This window comes from Hemitrygon akajei, chromosome 19 (genome assembly GCF_048418815.1).
Source record: "Hemitrygon akajei chromosome 19, sHemAka1.3, whole genome shotgun sequence".
Classification (NCBI taxonomy): Eukaryota; Metazoa; Chordata; class Chondrichthyes; order Myliobatiformes; family Dasyatidae; genus Hemitrygon; species Hemitrygon akajei.
In genome coordinates, this window is record NC_133142.1 from 66,980,529 (window position 1) to 67,005,216 (window position 24,688).

A 24,688-nucleotide genomic window follows, 5' to 3' on the forward strand; every position below is an offset into this window, starting at 1 on the left:
TACAACAATGATTCCATGGTCAAAGCCACTTGGATCACATTTCTTCCCCATTCTGATATTTGGCCTGAACAACAATTGACCTCTTGACCATGTCTGCATGCTTTACTGCATTGAGTTGCTGCCACCTGATTGGATGTTTGCGTTAATAAGCAGGTGTACTTGCCCAAATGCACTCAGTGGCCACTTTGTTAAGTTTCCAGATTGTCAGCATGAATGCCCAGATGCAAAGCACATCATCTAACACAAGTATTTAGCACTATAGCCAGGATGTTGGCCGATCCCTTAGCTTTTGCAATGCAAGATCACTCATCCATTTCCTGATTATCACATGCAGCAAAAGTTAGAGATTGGCAGGTATGATGCTGTGGGCATCTCCAAGGTGTGGCTGAATGAAAATCATAGTTGGGAGTTTAACATCCAAGAATACACATTGTATTGAAAGGACAGGCATGTAGGCAGAGGGGGTGAGGTAGCTCCAATGGTAAAAAATGAAATCAATCCTTAGAAATAGGAGACATAGGATCAAAAGATATAAAATCCTAGTGGGTAGAGTTAAGAAACGATAAGAGTATAAAGACCCTGATGGGAGTTATATACGGGCCTCTGAACAGTCGTAGGATATTGGCTACAAATTACAACGAGAAACAGAAAAGGCATGTAAAATGGGGGAAAGTTGTGATAACCATGGGGGATTTCAATATGCAGCTAGGTTGGGGAAATCCAGTTGGTGATGGATCCCAAGAGAAGGAATTTCACAAGAAAGGAAATTATAGGCCAGTTAGCCAGACTGCACTTGACGTTGGGGTTGATTCTTAAAGATGAGGTTTTGGGGTACTTGGAGGCACATGATAATATGGGCCAAAGTCAGCATGGTCTCCTTAAAGGAAAATGTTGCCCGACAGATCTGTTGCAATTCTTTGAAACAATAACAGGTAGGATAGACAAAGGAGAGTTGGTGGATCTTTATTTGGATTTTCAGAAGGCCTTTGACAAAGTACTGCACATGAGGCTACTTAACAAAATAAGTGCCCATGGTATTATGGGAATGGTATTAGAATGGATAGAACAAACACGAGGAAATCTGCAGATGCTGGAAATTCAAACAACAACACACACAAAATGCTGGTAGAATACAGCAGGCTAGGCAGAATGGATAGAAGTTTGGCTGACTGGCAGGAGGCAAAGAGTGGGAATAAAGGAGGCCTTTTCTGGTTGGCTGCGGTGACTAGTAGTGTGCTGCAGGACCGCTTCTTTTCATGATGTATGTCAATGATTTGGAAAAAGGATTTGATAGCTCTGTGGACAGATTTGTAGACAATATAAAGATAGGTGGAAAGGCAGGTAGTGCTGTGGAAGGATGAAGACAGATTGGGGAAATGGGCTAAGAAGTGGTAGATAGAATATAATGTAGGGAAGTACATGCTCATGCACTTTGTAAGAAGGATTAAAGGCAGTTTTTGTAAATGGGGAGAAAATATAAAAATCACAGTTGCCGAGGAACTTGGGAGTCATTGTGCAAGATTTCCTAAAGGTTCACTTGAAGGTTGAGTCAGTGAGTAAGGCAAGTGCAACATTAGCCTTCATTTCAAGAGGACTAAAATACAAAAGAAAGGATGTATTACCGAGGTTTTATAAGGCATGGGTTAGACACACTTGAGGTATTGTGAGCAGTTTTGATTCCCTTTTGTAAGAAAAGATGTTCTGGCATTGGAGAGAGCCCAAAGGAGACCAAATCCTGGAATCAAAGTTTTAACATGTGTATGAGGAGTGTTTGATGGCTCGGCCCTGTATTTGCTAGAGTTTAGAAGAATTGTTGGGGCGGGGAGCTGGGGTGGGAAGAATCTCATTGAATCCTAATCAATATTGAAAAGTCTGGATGAAGTGGATGTAGATAGGATGTTTCCTATAGTGGGGGAGTCTAAGACCAGAATGCACAGCCTCAGAATTGAGGGATGGCCATTTAGAACAGATGAGGAAGATTTCTTTAGCTAGAAGGTGGTGAATGCCAGCGATGGCTGTGCAAGCCAAATCATTGGGTATATTTAAGGTGGAGGTTGATAAGTTCTTGATTTATCAGGGCATCAAAGTTATGGGGAGAAGGCAGGAGAATGGGGTTGAGAGGGATAATAAATCAGCTGTGACGGATTGGCAGAGCAGACTTGATGGGCTGAATGGCCCAATTCTGCTCCTAGATGTTATGGTCTAAACATTGGCTAAAGACTATGTTGTGTATGTGATCTGGATCTTGGGAGGATTATAAACAAACTCACTCAGTACTTCAGGTTGAACATGCTTGCACAAACTTATCCTTGAATTCACTACATGTGCTGGTCTCTAGCATCATTATGGATGGAGATATATTTGGAGTTTCCTTCATCTTTAGCTATTTAATGCCCCCCTGAATTCACAACTGGATGTGGCAGGACTGTGGAACTATTACCCAGTCTGTTATTCTATGATCATTCAACTCCCACGGTTACTATTAATTTCTCACTTCTGACACCTGTTCCATTTCCTGCTGCTGATTTTCTCGATCTAACCTTGATGACCTTTGTCTTTATTCAGAGATGCTGTAGGTCATCCCAAATGCACAGTCTGGCTGCACCACCATCATCAAGGACCCCACAATCCAGGTCATGGTGTTCTCTCACTGCTGCCATTGGTAAGGAGGTACAGGAGCCTTCAGTTTCACACCACCAGGTTCAGAAACATTTATTTCCCCTCAACTATCAGGCTCCTGAACCAGAATGGATAATTTCACTGGCCTCAACTCTGAACTGATTCCACAACCTGTATACACTCACTTTCAAGGACCGGTTACAACTCATGTTCTCAGTATTATTGTTTTTTATTTACACATTGGTTGTCAGAATTTATGTATAGTTTTGTAAATTCTATTGTATTGCAAATGATGACAAGAAAATTAATCTCAAGTTAGTAAATGGTAACATATGTATTGATAATAAATTTTACTTTGACTTCGAATTAACTGTCACATTGTTTCTGGATTATTTGATACAGGCAGAATCTTTACTCTTTGATGGTTCTAGAATTATCAGATAATCCAAGGTATGTTTGAGCAATGCCTAGAACTGAATATAATACTAACTTCAGAATGTTTATTGTTAGATAGCATGTCACATAAATCACAAGAACAATAGCTACAGCACATTGCAGTAGTTAACACTATCGAAGTACAAGATACAAGAAAAGCAGCTTTTATTTTCATCTTCATTTAGCTTTCTAAGTGCTGAGAATTTCTGAGTCTTTGTCAGTAACGGAGATAGATGTTGGCTGTTTGAAGATCTGGTGATAAAACTAACGCGACTCTGAGCAATCTGTCCAAACTTTTCAAACGTTGGAAACAACTGTGAGGTGCTAAAAAGAGTGGCAGTTGTTGTCTTTGTTAGGCATCGCATCCAAGTCGGGATGCTTTAGGTACGAATGGGTTCCTAACACACTTGCACACACAGAAAAAGTTCCTTTAAAGTCCTGTTTGCATGTGGCCTTGGAAATACTACTCCTTGTTATTTTTAACAGTGTAAAAGACAAGACAACTGTGGAGGACAACAACGGCAAATACTACGAATAGCTTACTTTTGATCCAAGATTTTGACTGAGACACACAAATATCCTTGAAATCCTTATCTGAGCCTTGTGGGTGTTGTGGAAGTTATCGACAAGATAAACGTCTCCTGCGACCCAAAATTAGCTTCATCCCAGTACAACAAAATCTCCTTACATTCCTTCATGGGTAGAGTAAGTACTACAACAAAAGAGCTGCAAAAATTAATGAAGAATAAATTCCTGAATATTAAACTGTAAAGATCTTGTTCACCTGCAAGAAATTAAACACGACGGACTAACTTTAATGAATGAATCGCTCCAAACCTGGCCTGTTGAGTTCCTCAGCGTTTTGTGTGTCCGTCCAAACTTCTGTTATTTTTCCCCACACCTGACCGTTTTATAAGTAACGTTAAGCGATTTTACAACAAAGATTGGAGCCACCTGCCGATTGTTTTATATTCCCCGCCTCTAGAATGCAACAAGACGATGTCAAGGCACTGCACGTTTGACTACAAGGAGTTTATTTTGAAAGCACGCTGTAACTACTCGTAATTTACTTTTCAGCAATCGATGAACCTTCCTCATGTGTAACATCGGACAACTTTTTAAGCCGCGCGTGGTATCGACCACAGCCCGGGATTGGATTGAAAGCGATGAAGACAAGATCCTGCCGCTCATGATCCCTTGCAATGCGGTCAAGAGGGAACAAGCACTGAGGGTTTTATAATTGACTATTTTTCTACATTTAACATCAAATTTCATAGTAAAAGAGGAAATTTTATTATGCTCAAAATTATTGGAATAATTGGCTGTCTGGGACAATTTAAAGTAGTTAGAATTCGTGTAAATTTAAGTTTTAGTTTATTTGTGTATTACGATTTATAGAATATTTTTATAAACCATTGTTTAATCATGCAATTTCTGTCCTAGTATAGATTGGTGGTAAAATACATTTGTGTAGCTTTTCCCATAAGGTATCTAATGATTTGTGCTTCAGAACAACTTAAAATTGAAATTGAATAATTGAACATCTGTACGCAAACTTAAGAAACTGCGCACTCACCGCCGCTTTGTAAATATCTTCCATGATCATGGATGGATGTAGTGACGTAGATGGACAGAGAGACAATGGTCCCAGATCATCTTTTATACTGAGGTCTAAGTTCCAGGTTTACCACACGCCGCACTTTCCATTCAATCCGAACAGCGTAAAATCACTGACGATTTGCCAGATAAGAATTTAATGTCACAAGAGGCATAATTAAACTGGCTTCTTGCCCTTTCATCTCCACTCGCCTATGCAGATGTCATTGGGGACAATGCAAGGTGTCCTGCTAAAATTTTATTGATAACTCAGCGAATGGGACAGCCATTTTCTAAATATTCTGGATCATAGTGGGATTTATTCAATTTATTTATTTCAATTTATTCAAACAATGAAGTTCTTTTTCTCTTGTGCTGTCTTGTTAAGAATGTGATTAAATAAAATAATGATGAGTCTTAAAATTCGAAGTATATATGTTTTGTTTTACAATACTAAGACGAATGTATTTATAATCAGCATACAATACTACTTTATGTAGTTTATTTTCTTTGGTCCTTTATGTAAATATGGCTATTATCATTGAAGTATGTGACCAGGATTTATGCTAATGAAATATTTTGCACCAGTTAGGTTTGGTTTGGATTCTAGTGGGTCAGTTTTACGGAGGTTGTATTTGTATCATTGCAGTTTATGTTATACATTTGAGATGCGAAGTCACTCTTATAAAACTTCGAGTTTTCATTGGCTTAGCACAAAGCAACACTTGGGTTCAAACTTGATCTTGGGTGTTGTCGGTAGGGAATTTTATGTTCACCCTGTGGTCACATGGATTTCTCCAGTGCTCCGACTTCCTCACAAAGACGTGTAGGTTGGTAGGTTGCCTCTAGTGGGTGAGGGATTAGGATCAGGGGGAGGTTGATGTGAAAAGAGGAAGAATTAAAAAATGGGATTAATATAGTATTAATGTGAATAATAGTTGATGTATTTTAAAAATCACAATAAACTTTATTCTTAATAAAAATATTATTTATAAGAATAAAATCTGCAATCCCTCTCCATTCTAACCTTCATAGTCAGTGCATTAAGTAGTGTTCTATTACATTCTTTAAAACCAATAGGATTGTTGCCACTCATGTTGCTCCCTGGGCTGGTAAGCTACTACAATTGGCAGGACTCTGATAGCTATACATTTAAGAGTTCTATTTCAAAACTGGCACAAGCCAGGGTTGTTTCTTTTGTCAGTCAGTATGAGGATGTATTTTCTCAGTGTCACCTCATGGGTATGCAGTGTTCCTAGGATTTTATGCCTAATGCCTTTTTTTTAGCTAGGTCTGGTGTTATACTTTGTTTCGCAGATGCACATTTGGTATTATGAGGAATTTTAATCTTTTTGTATTTATAACTTTTATTTTTTGGGATAATTTAATTAGCATTTTCAATGTTTTGGATTGTAGTTGTTGGCTTTGGGGATTATTGCTTCATTTGGGCACCTCTGTTGTCTTATTGGTTCTGAATTCCTGTGTGCTTCAGGGGGGCATGCCAACCCCTACTTGCTCAGTCATTGAGGTTCCTTGTTGGGTGAAACTCAAACGAAGTTCTTCTGTCTATCAGGAGTGATTTCAATTCCTCAAGATTCTGTACTGAGCTCTTATTTGTTTTTTTCTAGTTAATTTCTGATAATAAATCTTTAGTTTCGTGTGAATTGCTGAGTTGTCTGATTCCTGTTCTTGAGATCCTTAGTAATCTTTACAAAAACTACTTACAATTATGTTTTCCTGACTCCCCATTCTAGACATGGTGGATTGCATCATCTTTGCAATAGCTAGTTTCAAGAGCTGTTGCTCCTGATGCCTTCAAAGATCATTCTTTAATACAACTTATTTCAATCTTCCAGAAGCTTCTTGTTCTTCCCATTCAGTGCTGTTGCTTCATGTTCATCTACATGCCAATTAATGGCTTCATATAGCACCATCCTTCTCATAGCACTCTTAAGCAGTTACCAAATGAACAACTCTGTTCTCATTACATTCTATCTGATCACTGAATACTCTCCTGATGTTTTGATGAATATATAGCTAATCCATTGTCCATGTCTTTGGTCCTTATCCAGAACCCCTATTCAGCTGACTCCTTGGTAAATCTCTTCACAGAGCATGATGCGATATCTGGCATTTCATTTCCAGCTAGAAACTTTTCTCATTAATTTCTCACCCAAGGGCATACTCATCTCTCCAGCAAAAAGAATCAAGAAAACAACAAAAATTAAACACCAGCACTGAGAAAGTGAGCTTATTTCAAAGGCGAGAAGTAAATCAGAAAAAATACAATTCTGACACAAACTGGACTAAGTTTTATTACATTTTGTGGAGAATAAATTGTAAAGCATTCAAAACATTGGATTGGTAGGAAAGTATCAACTGATTTGCTAAAAGATTCATTCATTTGTGCATACAATTAGCAAAAGGTAAGTTAAATGATCAAGGCATGTGGAATTCTGTATTATGGAATGGTTCACTTTTTACAATTCAGTTTGGACTCTGAGATTTCTGACAAGGGCTGCTCTTATGACTTATCTCTAATTGTCTTTGAGAGGTGGTGGTCATTCATCTTGAATTGCTTCAATTCTTCAGGTGAAAGCACTGTTGAATCAGGAGTTCAAGGATTTAGACCCAGCAATGGTGACAGACTGGCAACATACTTCCAAGTTGTGATGGTGATAGAGGGTCACTTGCTTGTAATAATTTTACTTTTTGTGTGCTGCCCTTGCTCTCCATATTAGTAGTGATATTGCATTTAAGAGGTGAGCCTAATGAGTAACAACAGTGCAAATTGTACATAGTTCAGGGTTTTCTGTGTCCGCTTGCATGAAGATGGATACAGAATTTTATTTCATTTCTCTTTTATTTCCTTATCCCTCTGTATGTTTTTACCCATCTCCTACCACAGTCTACCTACCCACAAACCACCCAAATGCTTGTATTTAAAGCTGATGTAGGCAGATTAGAAAATATTTTTTTTACCTCTTATCTTCATTGTTCCCTTCACTGGAATAATGATTGCAAGCTTCAGGACATGTTGGGTAGGTAAAGAGCAACTCGTCCACCAAGGCTGTGTGCAGGATTGTGGATGAACAATCATAGAAAATAGTCCTTCCTCTTCCTATCTTTCATGACAACCATGTAATATTTGCAAGCAAGGAAAAAACAAAAATCTTGTTAATATGAATAAAGTAAAAATCTGTAGAATCGTACTTAGCCAATTGAGGATTGGACTGGCCAAGAAATTAGATGTTAGGTTAAAAGACATTTCAGTCCCTTGCTTTCAGCTTTTTTTTCGGTAGTAGGCATTATTATCTTCTGTTTTTAATTGTATTTACAGTTTTGGGGGTTTGAATGTTCTGATTTATATTTCCTTCATTTTGCTCTGGTTGGTCTGGAGTTTTTTTTCTTGCAGGGGTGGGGGTGGATACTAACTTTACACAACTTCAATTTGGGTGCTTTTTCAATTATTATATTCTGTATTATATTACCATTGTATGTTTATCTTGCACTGTATTAATTTCCTATTTCGTTCATGGGTTTTTTTTGTAGTGTTGTAGAAAATGCATAAAAAATCAATTAAAAAAAGACAGTTAGGTTTTATGTATGATCATTGCATCTCCAAGGAACCAGTCTAGTTCCCCCTTACGCGTGTATGAAGAACCAGTACTTTCTCCGTAGTTAGCAATGTATTTCAGAATTTACTGGAATTTCAGTTCTCTGTATCCATTCTGTTCTAATAATGGTGTCATGGTCCGGATCAGTTCCCCTTTAAGTTTAGTTAGGTCGCGTTATGATCCAGACCATTGACTCTTTGTTCCCTTCTAATTCCGTTTCACGTGTCCCTTGAGCTTGGCAATTAAGGTGATCTACTCTCGACCTGAACCGGCAGCTTATAAGCCCCTGGCTTTAGCCGTTCGGGGCGAGAGTGTTAAGAAGCCTTAGCAAGTCGCTGTCGCTATCACAAGCCAGAGTTATCCAGCCCACATCGGAGTACCAGTGATTCGCCTTCCTTCGCCAGAGTGGGTCCGGGCAAGGTCAATCTGCCAGGGGTGAGTTGAAGACGTAGTCCTGGCTCGACGGTCATGCCCTGTGTCCGTGTCTGTCCCTTGAAGAAGAGTCCTGTCCGCGTCTGTCCCCTTGAAGAAGAGTCCCAGCTCGATGTCTGATCTGGAGGAGGAGTCCTGGCTCAATGTTCCTGTCCTGTGTTTTGGTGTCCACGTTTCTGGCTGCGGCAATCCATGGTGTCCACATTTCTGGCTGCGGTGAATTAAGGTCCTAGTCTCCTAGTCCAAGGTCCATGGCTGTCCACGTTCCCACTGTCCAAGTCCAAGGTCTGCGGCTGTCCACATTTCCACTGTCCAAGTCCTGTGGCTGTCCACGTTCCCCCTGTCCAAGTCCAAGGTCTGCGACGATCCACGTTCCCATTGTCCAAGTCCAAGGGCCGCGGCTGTCCATGTTCCCATTGTCCAAGTCATGGCCGCGGCAATCCCAGTTCCCTGTTTCCAAGTCCCAGGTCTGTGGCGATCCAAGTCCCTAGTCCCCTAGTCCGAGGTTCATGTTCCTCTTTGTCCTCGATTTCCCAATTTTCTGTGTAGCGAGTAATAAACGCTATTTTATTGTACCTAAGAAAGATGTGTTTGTCTCCTGCGTGTGGGTCCTCTCCCAGCACCCTTGTCCCCACCTCGTGACAAATGGATCTTCAACTCACACTCCTGGTCTCAATTATAGTAAAAGGGTACCACACAGACATAAAATTATATTACCTGTAATCAAGCATGGTTGGCTACTTAACGAAAATACTCACGCAATTTTGTAGTTTTTTTTCAAAAATACAAAATTAGTGATAATTTTTTCACCAATATAGTATATTTATATAGTCTATTTATAGTATAGTATATCTATGAATCAAGTTATATAATTATTACAAAAATATTCTTAACAGTAGCAGAGTATTTGGACTAGTTAGGGATCAGGTTACGATGCAAGGTGGGCTAAGTTCTAGCAAAGATGAACAATTACTACACTGATATTTACAGTGATGGAAATAATGCAAAGCTATACTGGTATAAGTCAAATAGGTTCCATTTGCTGAATGTACAAATGTTTAATCAATACAGTAGCCAAAATCTAGGGTAATAATTTAAAGGAAGCATAAAAGTAAATGAAATGGGGACTACTTCTGAAGAAAAAGATGCATTTTGGATAAAATTGAGATTTACCGTAACACCTTATACATCTTAGAATTATTATCTATCCTTTGTAAGTTGATGACTGTCACCTACTGAATATTTGTGTTATCTGTTTATGCAGATATCATTTCAAAATAAGCTTCACAATATTTAGACTCTTACTTCTGCAGGAAACATAAGATATTTTATTTTATTTGAGATACAGAGCAGAATAGGCCTTTCCAGCCCTTTGAGCTGACTAGCTCAGCAAACCCCCAACAATGGGGTATTTTACAATCAACAATTTACCTACCCTTATTTCTTCCGTGGTTTGAATGGGCACGACTGTGCAAGCGTGTGGAGTTTGGCCAGTTAGAACAGCGGGAAGAGTTTAAAAGGAAGACAGATTTACAGAGCGGGTGTCGGAGGAGCGCGCGACGGAGTAGTGGGAGACAGACAGAGTAAGAAGGCTTTGGATCAACGGGGCTTAGGTGATAAGGGGTCGAGGCCAGGTAGGTTATCTGTTTAAAATAAAGACAGAAAGTATGTGTGTGAGGCCGGTTTTCTGTGCTCGGTGTCAGATGTGGGAGGTCCTGGAGACTACCAGCCTCCTGGATGACCACACCTGCACCAGGTGTGTCGAGCTGCAGCTCCTTAGAGACCACATTAGGGAACTGGAGTTGCAGCTCGATGATCTTCATCTGGTCATGGAGAGTGAGGAGTTGATAGAGATGAGCTATAGGCTGGTAGTCACCTTAGGAGACAGAAGTGGGTAACAGTCATGAGAGGGCATGGCAAGAAGCAGGTACTAGAGAGTACCCCTTGACAATAAGTACAAAATACTCTGCAGATGCTGGGGTAAAAGCAACACACACAACACACTGGAGGAACTCAGCAGGTTGGGCAGCATCCGTGGAAATGAACAGTCAACGTTTCGAGCTGAGACCCTTCCTCATAAATTGGAAACAGATGTTCTCAAGGAAATGTACGGAAGAAATGTGGTAAATGTTCAGGGGATATTTGCGTGGAGTTCTGAGTAGGTATGTTCCAATGAGACATGGAAAGGATGGTACGGCGCAAGATCCGTGACGTACAAAGGCTGTTGTAAATCCAGTGAAGTAGTAAAAGAGAGCTCTCAAAAGGTTCAAAAAACTAGGTAATGATAGGAACCTAGAAGATTGTAAGGCTAGTAGGAAGGAGCTTAAGAATGGAATTAGGAGAGCCAGAAGGGGCCATGAGAAGGCCTTGGCGGACAAGATTAAGGAAAACCCCAAGGCATTCTACAAGTATGTGAAGAGCAAAAGGATAAAACATGAGAGAATAGGACCAATCAAGTGTGACAGTGGAGAAGTGTGTATGGAACCGGAGGAAGTGGTGGAAGTACTTAATGAATACTTTGCTTCAGTATTCACTATGGAAAAGGATCTTGGCGATTATAGGGATGACTTGCAGCAGACTGAAAAGCTCGAACATGTAGATGTTAAGGAAGAGGATGTGCTGGAACTTTTGGAAAGCATCAAGTTGGATAAGTCACTGGGACCAGATGGGATGTATCCCAGGCTACTGTGGGAAGCAAGCAAGGAGATTACTGACCCTCTGGCAATGATCTTGCATCATCAATGAGGACGGGAGAGGTTTGGGAGGATTGGAGGGTTGCGGATGTTGTTCCCTTATTCAGGAAAGGGAGTAGAGATAGCCCAGGAAATTATAGGCCAGTGAGTCTTAGTTCAGTGGTTGGTAACTTGATGGAGAAGATCCTGAGAGGCAGGATTTATGAACATTTGGAGAGGCATAATATGATCAGGAATAGTCAACCTGGCATTATCAAAGGCAGGTTGTGCCTTACGAGCTGATTGAAATTTTTGAGGATGTGAATAAACACATTGATGAAGGTAGAGCCGTAGATGTAGTGTATATGGATTTCAGCAAGGCATTTGATAGGTACACCATGCAAGGCTTATTGAGAAAGTAAGGAGGCATGGGATCCAAGCGGACATTGCTTTGTGGATCCAGAACTGGCTTGCCCACAAAGAGTTGTTGTAGATGGGTCATATTCTGTATGGTGGTGTGCTTCAGGGATCTGTTCTTTGAGATTTTTATAAATGACCTGGATGAGGAAGTGGAGGGATGGGTTAGTAAATTTGCTGATGACACAAAGGTTGGGGGAGTTATAGATGGTGTGGAGGGCTGTCAGAGGTTACAATAGGACATTGATAGGATGCAAAAGTGGGCTGAGAAGCGGAAGATGGAGTTCAACCCAGATTGGTGCAAGGTGGTTCATTTTGGTAGGTCAAATATGATGGCAGAATATAGTATTAATGGTAAGACTCTTGGCAGTGTGGAGGATCAGAGGGACCTTGGGGTCCAAATCTATAGGACACTCAAAGCTACCACGCAGGTTGACTCTGTGGTTAAGAAGGCATACGGTCTTCATCGATTGTGGGATTGAGTTTATGAGCCGAGAGGTAATGTTGTAACTACATAGGACCCTGGTCAGACCCCACTTGGAGTACTGTGTTCAATTTTGGTCGCCTTACTACAGGAAGGACGTGGAAGCCATAGAAAGAGTGCAGAGGAGATTTACAAGGACGTTGCCTGGATATGAGAATAGGTTGAGTGAACTCAGCCTTTTCTCCTTGGTGCAATGGAGGATGAGAGATGACCTGATAGAGGTGTACAAGATAATGAGAGGCATTGATCGTGTGGATAATCAGAGGCTTTACCCCAGGGCTGAAACGGCTAGCATGAGAGGGCATAGTTTTAAGGTGCCTGGAAGTAGGCACAGAGGAGATGTTTTTTCCTGTGTAAGTTTTTATTTTTTATTTTATTTTATTTTTACGCAGAGAGTGGTGAGTGTGTGGAATGGGCTACTGGCAACGGTGGTGGAGGCGGAAACGATAGGGTCTTTTAAGAGACTCCTGGATGGCTACATGGAGCTTGGAAAAATAGAGGGTGATGGGTAAAGCCTAGGTAGTTCTAAGTTAGGGACATGTTCGGCACAGCTTTGTGGGCCAAAGGGCCTGTGTTGTGCTGTAGGTTTTCTATGTTCCATATTTCTCTGTTTCTACCCAATATGTCTTTGGACTATGGGAGGAAACCCTCACGTTCCATGGGAAGGATATTCAGAGACTCCTTACAGACGATGCTGGGATTGAACGCACAATTCTGATGTCCCGAGCTATAATAGCATAGTGCTAACTGCTATATTACTCGGGCATGCTGCAGTAACATGAATGAGTGGTTATTAATAATTTAACCTGGTTTTGTTTTGACTCCATTATGTACTGTATAACAAGGAAACACACACAACTAACATAAGATCTGATGCTGTCAAGCAATGCAAAAGGCAAACAATTTGTATAAGCGCAGTTTGGGAAAAATAAGGTTTTTGTTCCTTTTGTGAAAATACTGCATACCTTAAAATATTCTGCTGAAATTCACAAAAGATTGAGTACTAACACCAAAAATGATAGCAAGATGTGCAGAATAGATTCAATTTTGTCCTTTTTTTTCTGATTTAGTTAGTCCCATTGTGAAAATATCTGAGACAGCGGAAGATCCTACATTGTTTCAATTCCTGATGACTTCTAGTGGAAAACATCACCATTGTCAAAGAGCTTGCTAACATTTGCCTTTGTCACATCTGTAGGCAGTGCAGACCAAATTCCTCAATACGCTACATAATAATGTTTTTCATAATTCTCTTTACAATTGTGACCACTAGCCTTTCTTCTTTGGTCTTTTTTCATTTAATATTCTTCTCTCAGATCCTATCTCAGCTTGCTGTTTTCTAAAGAGTGGGGAATGTCCACAGTCTCTTATCTATCCTTGTAACTGTTGTCCCTATTCTCAGGAACCATTCTCATAAACCTTTGCTGCATGCTCCATGTAGTGAGGTGACCAGAAATGAAATGTTGAAGCCAGGCCAATGTTTCATTAAGTTGAGCATGGCTAGTTTTAGATCAATTGATATTTTGAATGATTGCATTCCTCAGAATCAGAATCAGGTTTAATATAACTGTAATATGTTGTTTATATATTACAGTAAAAATAATTAAAAACTATAAATTATGATAAGAAATATATTTTAAATATTAAATTAAATAAGTGATTCAAAAAGAGAGTAAAAATGGAAAAAGTTAGGGTTCATTGCCCATTCAGAAATCTGATAGTGATGGTGAAGAAGTTGATCCTAAGTTGTTGCGTGTCTTCCTGTACTTCCTCCTTGACGATGGCAGTGAGAAAAGGGCATGTCCTGGGTTGTGGGTGTCCTTAATGAGAGATGCTTCCTTTTTGAGGTATCACATTTTGAAGATGTCCTCAATGCTGTGGAGTCTAGTGCCCATGATGAAGCTGGATGGATTTGTAACTTTCTGCAGCTTTTTCCCGATCTTGTGTAGTGGCCCATCTAAATCAGTCAGCGATGCAAACATTTAGAATGCTCTCCACAGTACATCTGCAGTTTTTGCAGTTTCTGGTCTTAGAACCTCGCACCATAGGAAACATCCTTTCCACATCCACTCCATCAAGACTTTTCACCATTCAATAGATTTCAATGAGGTCACCCCTCATTCTTCTTAATTCCAGTGAATACGGGCCCAGAGCCACCAAGTGCTCTTCATATGACAAGACATTCAATCCTGGAATCATTTTCGTGGACCTCCATTGAAGCCTCTCCAGTTTCAACATATACTTTCCAAGCCAAGGTGTCCAAACCTGCTCACAATACTCCAAGTGAGGCCTCACCAGTGCTTTATAAAATTTCAACTTTACATCCTTACTTTTATACTCTAGTCTTCTTGAAATGTATGCCAACATTGCATTTGCCTTCCTCACCAGACTCAACGTGCAAATGAACCTTTAGGGAATCCTGCACAAAGGTCCCTTTACACGTCAGTTTTTTGTACTTTCTCTCTAGTTAAGAAAATAGTCAGCCCTTTCATTTATACATCCAAAGTACATGACTAATCACTTCCAAAAACTGTATTCCTTTTCGTTGCCCATTCTCCTAATTTGTCTAAATCCTTTTACGGCCTCCCTACTTTCTCAAAAGCATCCATCCCCACCACCTATCTTCATATTGTCTGCAAACTCTACAACAAAGCCATCAATTCCATCATCCAGATTATTGAATATAACATAAAAAGAAATGGTCACAACACAAATTCCTGTTGAACAGTACTAGTCACCAGCAGTCAATCAGAAAAGTCTCCCTTTATTCCCACTCTTTGCCTCCTACCAATCAGCCACTGCTTTATCCATGCTAGAATCTTTCTTGTAGTACTATGGGCTCGTAGCTTGTAAAGCAGCCTCATGTGTGTGTCAGGAGGGGTCAGTTGCGGTAGGACTCAAGTGTAGACCAATGAATGTTCTTCTACCAAGATTTTATTAGCGGCCGCAGGGGCAACAGTCTTTCAACACCAGGAGGCAGGCACGAAGCCGGAATGGCAGGCGGAGGTCTTACCTGGGAAAGGCTGTCCGGCGAGGGCAGACGATTACGGGTGCTTCAGGCAAGAATCGGGTTCCAAACAGGCAGAATCTGGAAACTCAGAATTCAACAATTTCCGTTGGCAGTAGTCGCTATAGCAGGCTGGAAGGACTCAGTTCAGGACTGGGATGAACAGGTAGTGAGTGTGAGTCGAGGCAGGGTTTAAATGGACCGGGTAATGAGCGAGAACAGAAACAGGTGGGTGCTATTGAGGAGATAAGTGGGTAATTGGCGAGAGTCCAATTAGGGAAGGGGCTGGTTCAAAGCCCACATGGTCAGGTGAAAGAAGGTAGAATTTAAGGGCTGTCGTGGTCCTGAGCTATCAGCAGAGCCCCTTTGACCCAGTGTTCAATGCCAAAGCCCTTCTGAAAATCCAAGTACACAGCATCAACCATTTCTCCTTTGTCTACCATGCTTGTTACTTCTTCAAAGAATTCCAAAATATTTGTCAGACAGGATTTTGAGGAAACCATGCTGACTATGGCCTATTTTATCATGTGCTTCCAAGTACCCTGAGACCTCATGCTTAATAATCAACTCTAACATTTCCCCAACCACTGGCCTATGGTTTCTTTTCTTCTGCCTCTCTGTCTTCTGGAACCAATCCAGAATCTAGTGATTCTTGAAAGATCATTACTAATGCCTCCACAATCTCTTCAGCCACCTCTTTCAGAACCCTGGGGTGTACAGCATCTTGTCCAAGTGACCTATCTATCTTCAGATCTTTCAATTTCCCAAGAACCTTCTCTGTATATATGTTTACTTTACACACTTCATGGTCCCTGCTACCTGGAATTTTCTCCATACTACTAGTGGGTTATTGATAAGTTTGTGGCCTGAGGCAGAAGGAGTCCATTTTAGAAAAACTAGCACATTTATTTTTCAACATAGCCCCTCCTACATTTACACACTTAGTCCAGCAGTTGTGGAGCATAAGGATCCCTTCTTTGTAGAAGTTGGCATCTTGGACCTCCAGAAGTGGTCCACAGCAGAGGTGATTGATAAGTTTGTGGCCTAAGGTAGAAGGAGTTGAGTTATACAGCTCCTGTTCCTTGCATGTGCTATTCAATTCTTTGAGTGATTATGCAGAAAGTTTGAAGTTAATAGCTCATCTCCTTCCACCATAGGCCATGAACTTATCAATCACCCCTGCTGTGGACCACTTCTGGAGGTCCAAGATGCCAACTTCTACAAAGAAGGGATCCGTATATTCCACGATTGCTGGACTAAGTGTGTAAATGTAGGAAAAATAAATGAGCTAGGTTTTCTAAAATTGACTCCTACCTTAGGCCACGAACTTACCAATCACCCCTCATGTGTATTTGAAGAAACTTTTGGTATCTTTAATTTAATTGGCTAGCTTACATTCGTATTCCATCTTTACATTCTAAATACCACACACAAACTGCTGGAGGAACTCAGCAGGCCAAGCATCATCTATGGAAAATGGTACAGTTGATATTTCTGGTCAAAACATAGACTATACTCTTCTCCATAGATGCTGCTCAGTTCCTCCAGTATTGTGTGTGTGTGTGTGTGTGTGTGTGTGTGTGTGTGTGTGTGTGTGTGTGTGTGTGTGTGTGTGTGTGTGTGTGTGTGTGTGTGTGTGTGTGTGTGTGTGTGTGTGTGTGTGTGTGTGTGTGTGTGTGTGTGTGTGTGTGTGTGTTCCTTAGATTTCCAATATACGCAGATTTTCTCTTATTTGAAATTGGTTTACCTTCTTAATTACATTTTAGTTGCCTTCTCTTGGTGTTTAAAAGCTTCCCAATCCTCTAACTTCCTACTAATCTTTGTTCTATTATATGCCCTCTCTTTGACTTTTATGTTTGCTTTGACTTCTCTTGTTAGCCACGGTTGTGTCATCTTTCCTTTAGGATACTTCTACCTATGTAGATATCTTGTGCTTTTCGAATTGCTTCCAGAAATTCCAACTGTTGCAGCTCTGCCATCATTCTTGCCAGTGTTCTTTTTCAATCAACTCTGGTCAACTACTCTCTCATGCCTCTGTAATTCTGCTTACTCCACTGTAATATTGATACAACTGACTTTCACTTCTTTTCAAATTTCAGCGTGAATTCGATCATGTTATGATCACTTTCCCCTAAAGGTTCTTTTACCTTAAGCTCTCTAATCAATTCTGGTTCATTGCACAACACCCAATCCATAATAGCTGATTCTCTAGTAGGCTCATGAGCTGCTCTAAAAAGCCATCTCATAGGCACTCTAGGAATTCCCCTCTTATAATCCAGCACTAACCTGATTTTTCCAATCTACTTGCATATTAAAGTCCCCATGACTATTGTAACATTGCCCTTTTGGCATGCATTTTCTATCTCCTGTTGTAATTTGTAGGCTACATCCTTACTACTGTTTACGGGTCTGTATATCACTCCCATCGGGTCTTTTTACCTTTGCAGTTCCTTAGCTCCATCCACAATTATTCAGCACCTTCTGACTCTGTTACCTCTTTCTAATGATTTGATTTCAATTTTTACCAACAGAGCAACACTGCCACCTCTGGCTTGCTGCCTATTCCTTTGATACAATGTGTTGTTACGGATTCAGCAACAATAAATATATGAGTGAGGCATGGTTTGTTTATAACAAATAAAACATTTATTAAACGCTGAAAAACAAACCCCAAAAGTAAACAAACGACTAACGCAACCGGAAATCAGCTGCTGTGCAGCAGCTTAAACAGTTCTTAAAGGGATAAAGCGAAAACAGTTCTTAAAGCGATGTTGCAAAAACAGTTCTTCAAAGTAGTACTGCAAAAGTTCAAAATGCTTACAGTTCATGAAAGGAGAGACTTTCTTAGACGATTTCAATTTTCTTTCACGTTGTGTTGTTGCGGTTCCCAGTTGAACTATACTTTTCCCGGAGAATTTACAAAGATGAAAATGAAATGGCTTAAAGGCACTGACCTTTCCTCGATGAAACTGTGCATCCAACCCTTTCTGCTCTTATCGCAGGGGTTAACATGGGCACAGCAAACGAATTCCTTCTGAATGAGGATCAAACAAGGTCGAACCTGTTTCACCGTCGAAATCGACTTTCCTCGATCTTTTAGCTCCTGAACTCCAATCTTCACTGATTTTTAACTGGCAGTATTATAAAGAAACTGCCGGAAATGACCTTTTAAACTTTAGGTATTAAATAAAACTCCACCTTTCAATGGAACTGCGTCATAATATATGACCACGCAGTAGCATGGAGTCAAAATGGCAAATCCAGCCATGAACCACCCCTCCTCACAGGGAGGGGTCCTCCTTTTATACCCTGTGGAAAACTGTCACATGACCTCTACTGGTGGGAAAATGACATCACTCCACCATCACAAGACCATTACCTTAGGTCCAGTATAGCTTCAACACCACTGTCACGTGACAAGTACAAGATACCCACGGGTACGTAGCAGTGTATCCTTGGACATTAAGCTCCCAGCTCTAATCTTTCAGCTAATGCCTACAACATCATATCTGCCATTCTGCAACTGTTCTGCAAGTTCATCTACTTTATTCTGTATATTATGCATATTCAGATATGACTCTTTCAGAGCTGTGTTCACCTTTTTCGATTTTGTCGCCCCATACTCAATCTTTTGATTCCTAACTTTGTCTGAGGTCTTACCAACATCTGCCTTCACTACCTCTCCACTAACTGTTCTGGCTCTCATCCCCCTGCAACTCTAAACCCCACCGTGCAGCATTAACAAACCTTCCCACTAGGAAATTAGTTCCCCTCCAGTTCAGGTGCAAGCCATTCCTTCTGTACAGGTAGCATCTTCCTTGGAAGACAGCCCAATGATCCAAAAATCTTACGCCCTCCCTCCTACATCAACTCCTTAGCTACGTATTAAATTGTATAATCTTCCTAGTTCTAGCCTCACTAGCACGTGGCTTGATAGCAATCCTGGGATCACAAACCTGGAGCTCCAGTCCTTTATCTTAGCATCTATGTAATTCCCTATGCATAACCTTGTCACTTGTCCTACCCATCTCATTGGTACCTACAGTTGAAGTCAGAAGTTTACATATACCTTAGCCAAATACATTTAAACTCAGTTTTTCACAATTCCTGACATTTAATCCTAGAAAACATTCCCTGTCAGTTAGGATCACAACTTTATTTTAAGAATGTGAAATGTCAGAATAATACCAGGGAGAATGATTTATTTAAGCTTTTATTTCTTTCATCACATCACAATCAAATTACTGGAGGAGATTCACCAGGATGTTACCTGGAATGGAGGGATGGATTTATAAGGATAGATTGGATATTTTGGGCTTCTTGCTTGGACTTAGGAAGCAGAGAGGCAATGCTATAAAGATTTATAAAATTATAACAGGTATAGATAAGATCAGGTGGCCAGAATCTTTTACCTCAGGGCAGGGGTGTCTGGAACTTGAAGGCTAAGGTTTAAGGTGAGAAATTTAATGGTATTCTGAGGGGTAGGTTTTTCACACAGTGGGTGGTGCTTATCTACAAACCCCATTTCCAAAAAAGTTGGGATATTTTCCAAAATGCAATAAAAACAAAAATCTGTGATATGTTAATTCATGTGAACCCTTATTTAACTGACAAAAGTACAAAGAAAAGATTTTCAATAGTTTTACTGACCAGCTTAATTGTATTTTGTAAATATACACAAATTTAGAATTTGATGGCTGCAACACACTCAACAAAAGTTGGGACAGAGTTAAAATAAGATTGAAAAGTGCACAGAATATTCAAGTAACACTGGTTTGGATGACTCCACATTAAGCAGGCTAATTGGTAGCAGGTGAGTTATCATGACTGGGTATAAAAGTAGCGTCCATCAAAGGCTCAGTCCTTGCAAGCAAGGATGGGTTGTAGCTCACTCCTTTGTGCCAAAATTTGTGAGAGAATTGTTAGTCAGTTCAAAAGGAACATTTGCCAACGCAAGATTGCAGAGAATTTAGGTCTTTCAACATCTACAGTACATAATATTGTGAAAAGATTCAGAGAATTCAGAGACATCTCAGTGCGTAAAGGGCAAGGTCGGAAACCACTGTTGAATGCGCGTGATCTTCGAGCCCTCAGGCGGCACTGCCTAAGAAACTGTCATGCTACTGTGACAATTATAGCCACTTGGGCTCAGGAGTACTTTGAAAAACCATTGTCACTTAACACAGACCGTCACTGCATCCAGAAATGCAACTTGAAACTGTATTACGCAAGGAGGAATCCATACATCAACTCTATGCAGAAACGCCGGCAAGTTCTCTGGGCCCGAGCTCATCTCAAATGGACCGAAAGACTGTGGAACCATGTGCTGCGGTCAGATGAGTCCACATTTCAGATAGTTTTTGGAAAAAACGGGCGTCGAGTTCTCCGTGCCAAAGATGAAAATGACCATCCTGATTGTTATCAGCAAAAGGTGCAAAAGCCAGCATCAGTGTTGGTATGGGGGTGCATCAGTGCCCACAGCATGGGTGAGTTGCATGTATATGAAGGTACCATTGACTCTGAGGCATATATTAGGATTTTAGAGAGACATATGTTGCCATCAAGGCGACGTCTCTTCCCAGGACGTCCATGCTTATTTCAGCAGGTCAATGCCAGACCCCATTCTGCACGGGCTACAACAGTGTGGCTTTGTAGACACAGAGTGCGTGTGCTTGACTGGCCTGCTGCCAGTCCAGATCTATCTCCTATTGAAAATGTATGGCGCATCATGAAGAGGAGAATCAGACAACGGAGACCACGGACTGTTGAGCAGCTGAATTCTTATATCAAGCAAGAATGGACAAAATTTCCAATTGCAAATCTACAATTAGTATCCTCAGTTCCAAAACGATTAAAAAGTGTTATTAAAAGGAAAGGTGATGTAACACAATGGTAAACATGCCTCTGTCCCAACTTTTGTTGAGTGTGTTGCAGCGATCAAATTCTAAATTTGTGTATACTTACAAAATACAATTAAGCTGGCCAGTAAAACTATTGAAAATGTTTTCTTTGTACTTTTGTCAGTTAAATAAAAGTTCACGTGAATTAACATATCACAGATTTTTGTTTTTATTGCATTTTGGAAAATATCCCAACTTTTCTGGAAATGGGGTTTGTAGAAAGAGCTGCTAGAAAAGGTGGTACAATTACAATAATTAAAAGGGTTTTGGACAGATACTGAGGCTACGTCCACACTAGACTGGATAATTTTAAAAACACTGGTTTTGTGTAAAAACGATAGGCGTCCACACTCTGTGTTTTTAAAAATATCTCTGTCCACATTGTAACGGAGATTTCGGTGAATTTCCTCCTACTGCACATGCGCAGGACACATCTACTAAAAACAAGCGACGTGTTTGGTGTCGAATCTCGCCGTGAAAGTGCGCATTTGTGTAGTTACAGACTAGAAAAACTTAAAACGACGCACAGCAGTTGGCTCTCGCGCAGGGGAACTTAAAAGTTAAAAAAAAACAAATACTGGAGCGTACGGAGGCAACCGACAGGGAGTTCGCGGATAGATTGACCCGGCTGATGACAAACATTGAAAAACTGACTAACTGTTGCATTAATAAAGCACCTTGTTAAATGTATAAAACATGTCTGCATCAGTGTTATCTTATATTTCCATACAATGTTACATTAGGCTGTTACACATCTATTGTCAGAGAAGTACTTGCATAAATAGGTAAACCACCTTCATACGAGCATGGACAGAAAACAGGGCGAAGTGAGTATACTTACTTATTCAGTAAGTTATGGGTCAAAGTATTTAGTGAGTACATTTCTAACTCTTCTGGCATCAGTCTCATTGCCGTCTGTTCTGAAACTGTTAGGTTGTGATCAAGAAAACAATGAAATAGCGTGCTGCCGTCTGACAGCATTTTCAGATTTCTCTGGTTACCCCATCCACACTGCTCTGACCAATCTGGCGTTTTTAAGATTACACACTTTGGAGAGCGTTTCTGAAAAGCTCCAGTTTCGGGGGACGAAAATGTCGTTTTAGTGTGGACGGAGGGTAAAAACGAAGAGAAAAAGCTTCAGTTACGGATTTATCCGGTGTAGTGTGGACGTAGCCTCAGATAGGAATGGCATAGGTAAATGTGATTAGAGTAGCTGTCATCAAGATTATCAAGGATAAAGTGGGTGGAAAAGGCCTAATTGATTATATGATTCTATGACTCTACACACATTGGATATAAGGTTACATGCAGTAACAAAATGTCCATACAACTCACTCAGGTTCAGTATTGGAGAAATTGAATTAAACGCATGTCAGCTTATGTTAAACTTTCATCATAGTTTAGTTTGACCCCAAATGGAATATTGTGAACATTTCTGGTTTCTTTCAGATGTTAAACCACTGGAGAATGTGCCAATGGATTTACTAGAATTATACCAGACAGAAAAGATATGCCTATTTAGGGAATGAAGAAGGTAGCTGCCTTTCTTCAAGGAAATGAGATAACCTAATAGAGATACACACACACACACAATGCTGGAGGAACTTAGCAGGTCAGACAGCATCTATGGAGAGGAATTAATAGTCGATGTTTTGGGCCAAAATCCTTCATTAGGACTGGAAAGAAAGTGGGAAAAGCCAGGGTAAGAAGGTGGGGCAGGGTAAGGAGTACAAGCTAGAAGGTGATTGGTAAAGCCATGTGAGAGGAAGGGAGGCAGATATGGGGGGGGGGGTGTGAAGTGAAAAGCTGGGAGGTGATGTGGAAAAGTTAAAGGACTGAAGAAGAAGGAATCTGACAGGAGAGGAGATGGGACCATGGGAGAAAGGAGGGACAGAGAGAGAGAGAGGTGATAGGCAGGTGAGAAGAAGAGGTGAAAGGGGAGCTAGATTAGGAAGTGGAAGAAGAGAGAAAGGGAAAGGGGAGAAATTGCTGGAAGTTAGAGAAATTAATGTCCATGTTGTTAGGTTGGAGGCTATCCAGATGGATTATGAGGAATTGCTCTTTCAACCTGAGGGTGGCCTCATCTTGACATGAATTATGATTAAAGACTGAATAGGGTGGGACAGTTTTTGAGCAAAGAAGGTTGAGGGGTGACCTTACAAAATCATGACAGGCATGTATAAGGTGGACGATCACCAACATTTTCCCAGGCTTATTGAGTCTAAAACTAGAGGCATAATTTAACATGAAAAGGGAGGGACTTACAGGTGATGTGGGGCAAGTTTTTCACACAAGTGACTGTGAGTAGGTGGAATGAATGACCAGAAGGAATGGCACAATAACAATGTTTAAAATACACTTTAACAGGTTCATGGATTTAAGGGATACAGACAAACTGAAGTCAAATGGGATTAGTTCAGGAATGCACCTTGGATGGGTTGGAGGATTTGGGTTGAGCTGCCATTCTTCCATGCTGTATAACTCTATGGCTCTATATCAAGAAATGGTTGATTGCACGGGATACAGCAGACAATAGGGCCTTATAACACTGTATCTGTACTTGAGAACTCAATCTGTCTTTAGCCAAGCTGTTCCAGTAAGTTACGGTAAAGCTATCATGGGCACCAAGGTAGCGTAGCGGTTAGCATGATGCTTTTACAGCTTAGGGTGTTCTGGAGTTCAGACTTCAATTCTAGTGCTGTTCTTTATAGAGTCTCTGTACGTCCTCCCTGTGGGATGTATGGGTTTTCCCCAGGTGCTCGAGTTTCCTCCCACAGTCCAAAGGCCGACTGGATAGGCTAATTGGTCATTGTAAATTGTCCAGTGATTAGGTTAAGGTTAATCGGGGCTGAGGTGTTGCTGCAGTGGCGTGGCTCAAAGGGCCGGAAGGGCCTCCTCTGCACTGGATTGTAAAATCAATAGAATAAAATACTGGCATCTATCCAATATGGTGACACTCTGATATCTAACTATCTGGAAATTCAGGTAGTTCAGCATCTGGTTCACAGGTGATGATTCATGCGCTTTCCTGAAAATGACTGGGCTCCTGGTTTCTATGTTTCCTGAAATTTACCAAGGCTCTGGTTCCTGTGCTCCAATAATAGTCTGTCATGGTTCCAGTTGGCCGTTCCCCTTTAACACTTCTTTCTCCCTGATCATGCCCCAATTTCAGTCAATTGCTGCTAGTTACACAATTACCGTACATCTGGCCTTCATCAGCGACTAGGAAATAAATACGAGGACAACTCTATCACAGGTTGCCAGTTTGTTGGTCAATTCTCGTGTGATACTTTGTTCCCTGTTCCTATTAGAACCGTTAGTTCTAAGTTCTGCTCTAGTTTCTAGAGAGTCCCTGTGAATCCCGTCTCCTTGTCAAGATCCCCCTGGTTTCCTGCTCTACGTTCAGGTCTACGTCAGCCTCCCCAACTGAGTTGACGTGCCAGTGTCCTGCACTTGGGTTCTGCTCCGTCGCCTCCGTGTAACATAGTCACTAGGGCTGCATGTTCCAG

At 40.8% G+C, this 24,688-nt stretch overlaps 1 long non-coding RNA gene across 1 annotated transcript; it reads right to left on the minus strand.

Moving 5' to 3' along the window:
- Positions 1–4,153: 4,153 nt before the first annotated feature.
- Positions 4,154–15,425, minus strand: LOC140742130 (uncharacterized). The gene is made up of 3 exons (XR_012102231.1): positions 15,286–15,425; positions 7,633–7,775; positions 4,154–5,495 (listed from the first exon to the last, which is right to left on the minus strand). It is a non-coding gene; the product is annotated as an uncharacterized lncRNA (long non-coding RNA).
- Between the last annotated feature and the right edge of the window lie 9,263 nt (positions 15,426–24,688).